A 6000-nucleotide genomic window follows, 5' to 3' on the forward strand; every position below is an offset into this window, starting at 1 on the left:
ACAAACGGAGGATTTTTTTTTTTTTTTTTTTTTTTTTTGATAGAGAGCAAGCACAAGTAGGCAGAGAAACAGGCAGAGAGAGAAGAGGAAGCAGGCTCCCTGCTGAGCAGAGAGTCCGATGCGGGGCCCCATCCCAAGACCCTGAGATCATGACCTGAGCCGAAGGCAGAGGCTTAACCCATTGAGCCACCCAGGTGCCCCCAAACTGAGGATTTTATATGGAAGGGGGTAGAGGGGATAGCGGAGCCTAGTGCTGGGTATTAAGGAAGGCACGTATTGCAAGGAGCACTGGGTGTTATACGCAAACAGTGAATCTTGGAACACTGCACCAAAAACTAATGATGGGGGCGCCTGGGTGGCTCAGTGAGTTAAAGCCTCTGCCTTTGGCTCAGGTCATGATCCCAGGGTCCTGGGATCGAGCCCCGCATCGGGCTCTCTGCTCGGCAGGGAGCCTGCTTCCCTTCCTCTCTCTCTCTGCCTGCCTGTCTGACTACTTGTGATCTCTGTCTGTCAAGTAGATGAATGAAAATCTTTAAAAGCAAAACAAACAAACAAACAAAAAAACTAATGACGTATTTTATGGTGACTAACATAACACAATTAAAAGGAAGAAGAAAACGACAATGATGATGACGACGAAGAAGTAGTCGTAGTAGTAGGCGTAGTAGTAGGCATAGTAGTAGTCGTAGTAGTAGTCAGTACTACTGAGGGAAGAGCCATACTTACAAAGTTGGGCCAGGGGTGCCTGGGTGGCTCAGTGGGTTAAAGCCTCTGCCTTTGGCTCGGGTCATGATCGCAGGATCCTGGGATTGCGCCCCGCATCAGGCTCTCTGCTCAGTGGGGAACCTGCTTCCTCTTCTCTCTCTGCCTGCCTCTCTGCCTACTTTGTGATCTCTGTCTGTCCAATAAATAAATAAAATCTTAAAAAAAAAAAAAAAGTTGGGCCAAACTCTACAGATGTCACCTTTTAGAGAATGAATTCACCTCTGGTCAAAAACAGCACTAAAAAAGAACTTAGAAGAACTCCTACATATACATACAAAGTATAAGATTAGTTTTTGAAGAGAAGGCCAAAGCATTACAATAAGCAGACCTTGAGTTCCAGGTGAGCTAACAATGAATGTAGAATACCGGCTGATTAATTTCCATTTTTAATAAGAACAGGTAGAATCAGAAATTTTAGGAATAGGCTAAAGGTCTGGCTTTGGGGTCCAGTAAACTCTAGAAATGACTTACAGACTGAGATATACTCTCCTTATTGACTTTTGTCTCTCATTCTAAAAACACTTCTCCTTCGAAGGCAGCATAATCATATCGAAGCATAAACTGCCAAATCATTTCATGGTGCCCAGGTAAAGAATCAAGCACTAGAAGGTATTGAAAGGGTCACAGAGTTTGGAAAACTGATTTGAAAGATAATTCTTTCAAAAAGGACACTATTCCTTCTGAGAGGAGCACAAACATGGCAAGTCTTGGAAGAGAATTCTAATTCACTTTTTTTTTTCCATTTTATTTATTCTTTCAGCGTAACAGTATTCATTCTTTTTGCACAACACCCAGTGCTCCATGCAAAACGTGCCCTCCCCATTACCCACCACCTGTTCCCCCAACCTCCCACCCCTGACCCTTCAAAACCCTCAGGTTGTTTTTCAGAGTCCATAGTCTCTTATGGTTCGCCTCCCCTTCCAAATTTTTTTTTTTTAATAAACATATAATGTATTTTTATCCCCAGGGGTACAGGTCTGTGAATCGCCAGATTTACACACTTCACTTTTAAGTAGCAAGCCTACAGTCACTGAAAAGATCCTAATAGGACAGTGAAAACAAGGGCACATGTACCCCCAATGTTCATACCAGCAATGCCCCCAACAGCCAAAGAGGTCCTTCAACAGATGAATAGATAAAGATGTGGTCCATATACACAATGGAATTATTCAGCCATCAGAAATGCTGAATACTCACCATTTGCATCAACATGGATGGAATTGGAGGGGACTGTGCTAAGTCAAACAGAGAAAGACAATTATCATGTGGTTTCACTCATATGTGGAACATAAGCAATGGCATGGAGGACCATAGGGAATGGAGGGAAAACAATGAGAAGAAATCAGAGAGGGAGACAAACCATGAGAGACTATGGACTCCAAGAAACAAATTGAGGGTTTCAGAGGGGAGGGGTGTGAGGGGAGAAGGTAACCAGGTGATGGGTATTAAGGAGGGCACCTGTGGTGATGAGAACTGGATGTTATACACAGTTAATGAATCCTTGAACACTACATCAAAAACTTATGAACTCTATGTTGGCTAATTGAACATAATAAAAAAAATCCTGATAGGACAGAAAAAGTGTATAGGAATAGGAGCTTTTTCCCAGGCATGTTCCATGTTTACTCTGAGACTCGCCTTCAAATCAATGGGTTATATGGAAACAAAGGGCTTGTTAAGAATTAAAATTATGCCATCAGGGTGATACCTTTTTCCTGCTATGAGAGTTTATGGTCCTGTGTTCCAGAGAGAGTTGGATTGAAGGGCAATAAACTTCAGGTCCTTCAGGAATTTACAATAAAGGTGGTGCCAGTTGTTTTCTTGAGAAGTCATAAGCAGAAAAAGTTCAAATTTTAAGATCCTAAAGATTTGCTTTCATGCTTTTTCTTCTCTATCTCATTCTGGGGCAAAGACTCAGGTCTAGAAGGAACCTTAAAATAAAAACTGATTTTTTTTTTTTGTGCATGAAGTTATTCCTATACTTTGTGTCATTATTACATTTTTTATCTTTACTTTTTTTATTGTGTTATGTTAATCATCACACATCATTAGTTTTTGATATAGTGTTCCAAGATTCATTGCTTGCCTATAACAACCAGTGATCCATGCAATGTGTGCCCTCCTTAATACTCACCACCAACCTTACCCACCCCCCCAACCCCCTCCCCTCTAAAACCCTCAGTTTGTGTTTCTAGGAGTCCACAGTCTCTCATGGTTCATCTCCTCCTCTGATTTCTCCCAATTCACTTTTCCTTTCCTTCTCCTAATGTCCTCCATGTTATTCCTTATGCTCCACAAGTAAGTGAAACCATGTGATAATTGACTTTCTCTGTTGACTTATTTCACTCAGTATAATCTCCTCAAGTCAAAACCATGTTGATGCAAAAGTTGGGTATTCGCCTTTCTGTTGGCTGAGTAATATTCCATTGTATATATGGACCACATCTTCTTTATCCATTCATCTGTTGAAGGGCATCTAGGCTCTTCCCACAGTTTGGCAATTGTGGACATTGGGGCTATGAATATTGGGGTACATATGGCCCTTCTTTTCACTATGTCTGTATCTTTAGGAAAGCACTGATTTTTAATAAGAACATTTTCTCCCTTACAGGATAATATTTAAAACAAAACCAAACCTGGAGTCTTCATGTTGCATTACATTATACCCTTGATTGTACCTGATATCATCTGAATTATCGTCTATATTCAGCTTACCAGTCCCTGTTAGAGGTCCCTTCAGTTGATATGCTATAGAATGAATGGTGTCAGCTCTTTCAATGGCAAAATCCATTATTTAAGATCATTCAGTCTTCCTTCTCTTCTCTTAAACTTCTATAACATAAAGGCTCACTATACCCCAAATACCATTTGTAGAAACACATTAGGAAGTCATAAGCTCTCAACCCCCCTACACACACACACACACACACACACACACACACACTCAAATACCAGAAGCACAGATTTAGAAAGCTGAGCTCCTCAAAAAGGGTATTGGGCCAAAATGGCTCCTCTCTGTCACCACTCCAAATTCCCACCCATGTCACCTCTCCCCTGACTCAAACCTTACAACACACATGTCATTCCTAGGAGAGTCTAGAAGCATGACTTTAACTTCTGCTGGTACCCCCCACATGTGAAGGATGTGTATCCTTCACATCAAGATGAATCACACTGTCACACATTGACATCGACAAGAACCATTGTTATTTTCATGTCAACTGAAAGAGGCAGCTCAAAAAAAGAAATTGCCTATCGATTCCTCTGAAAATAGTAGCACAGAATTCATTTTTTAAAGTCATCATTAACATCATCCACTAACAGGTGATGAAAATAGGTAAGCAAAAAATAGTCATGTGACATACCTATCACTCCAAACTTCATTAAAGGCAGCACGATCACCTGCTCATTTCTTTTTCATCAGAAATAAACTGGACTTGTAGTGCCAATTCATCATCCAAAAGCGCGGACATAAATTGTTCTCATGAATCCAAGTGACTAACCTGTAACTAGACCAACCTCTCTTTTTTTTTTTTTTTTTAAAGATTTTATTTATTTATTTGACAGAGAGAGATCACAGGTAGATAGAGAGGCAGGCAGAGAGAGAGAGAGAGGGAAGCAGGCTCCCTGCCAAGCAGAGAGCCCGATGCGGGACTCGATCCCAGGACCTGAGATCATGACCTGAGCCGAAGGCAGCGGCTTAACCCACTGAGCCACCCAGGCGCCCCCTAGACCAACCTCTCTTAAAATAGAACCACACAACTTTTCTTAAGTACCTGATCTTTACTGCTTTCTAATTTCTTTTAATGCACTCTAAAGAAAAAAGTGTGTCTTTCCTTTTCCCTCTCTATATGGTGTTTATAGCATTTTGATTAATACCCATGTTTCAAGAATATCATCCAACCATTACCAGTGTAACATAAGACTAGCCAAAAAGAAGATTTAGAAGACCTCTTTATGTGGTCCTGTTATAAGAGGTGTGTATCACATTACTATCTAGAAAGCGGTTGTCTCTATCTATGACATCTGTCAGTCTAACATGGAAAGCATCAACACATTATTTAATATTTTAATAATTATTTATTATTTATCCCCTCCCATCCTCAAGCTATTTAAAATTAGAGGGTTTACCATAGCATTCTCACTGGGAAACAGTAGGGGTTTATGTGATTATGTCTTGCTACTGCTTACTTTTTACTACTGTCCGTAATTTCTACATGTTATTCCAGGGAGATTAACCCAACTCCCATCTAGAAAAAGCAAGCATGAATCCCTGACTACACCAATTATCACAGCCCATCCCCTGGCCATAGAATTTGCTTCAGAGATGAGAAGATGATTAAATTGGCTCAATCAGAGAAAGGCATAGAACCTCTGCTCAAAATTCTGACATAAATATGCGCTCCAACAGGATGATATAGTTGCTGCATTCTGAAAGATGATAACTGATAATAAAATATCAGGTCAAATAAATAAATAAATAAATAAAAATAAAATAAAATATCAGGTAATTCAGGGACACCTGAGTGGCTCAATCGGTTAAGCGACAGCCTTTGGCTCAGGTCATGATCCCAGAGTCCTGGGATCAAGTCCTGCATCGGGTTCCTTACTCAGCAGGGAGCCTACTTCTACCTCTCCCTCTGCTTGCCTCTCTACCTGCTTGTGCTTGCTCCATCTCTCACTCTCGCTCTCTCTCTTGCTTTCAAATAATTCTTTTTTTTTAAATCAAGTAATTCAGTCAAACTCCTGTTTAAGCAAAGTATCACTGCTAATAAGAAAGCAAAGTCTATGCTAACATTGCTTTGTTGAGAAAATTCTTTTTTTTTCCCCTTTGGCAAGTTATACTTACCACCAGATATCAGAGAGGAGGAAATCTGGAAAATCAGGGCCCAAGTAAGAATTCACAATGATTAAATCTGTCTGAATCCCAATGAAGTTGTAACACATAAAATCAAACACAAAGTCATCATAGCACTTCAGCTAGTTTTAACATAACTCACACATATATTATAGAAACCAACATTTTATGTATCCCTGATGTTACAAAATTGGCAATAAAATACAATTTTACAAGAAATTTCAATGAAAGAAAAAAAAAACCCACTGACCAATTGTACCCCAAGTCTCAAAAATATCAAAGAAATATAATCCAGGTAGAGAAAATCCAAATATTAAAATCATTATTTGAGGAATGGTCCCTATAAATGCAGTCATTGGATATAAGAATTCAGAAAA

The sequence above is a fragment of the Meles meles genome, chromosome 6, assembly GCF_922984935.1.
Source record: "Meles meles chromosome 6, mMelMel3.1 paternal haplotype, whole genome shotgun sequence".
In the NCBI taxonomy this organism is placed as follows: Eukaryota; Metazoa; Chordata; class Mammalia; order Carnivora; family Mustelidae; genus Meles; species Meles meles.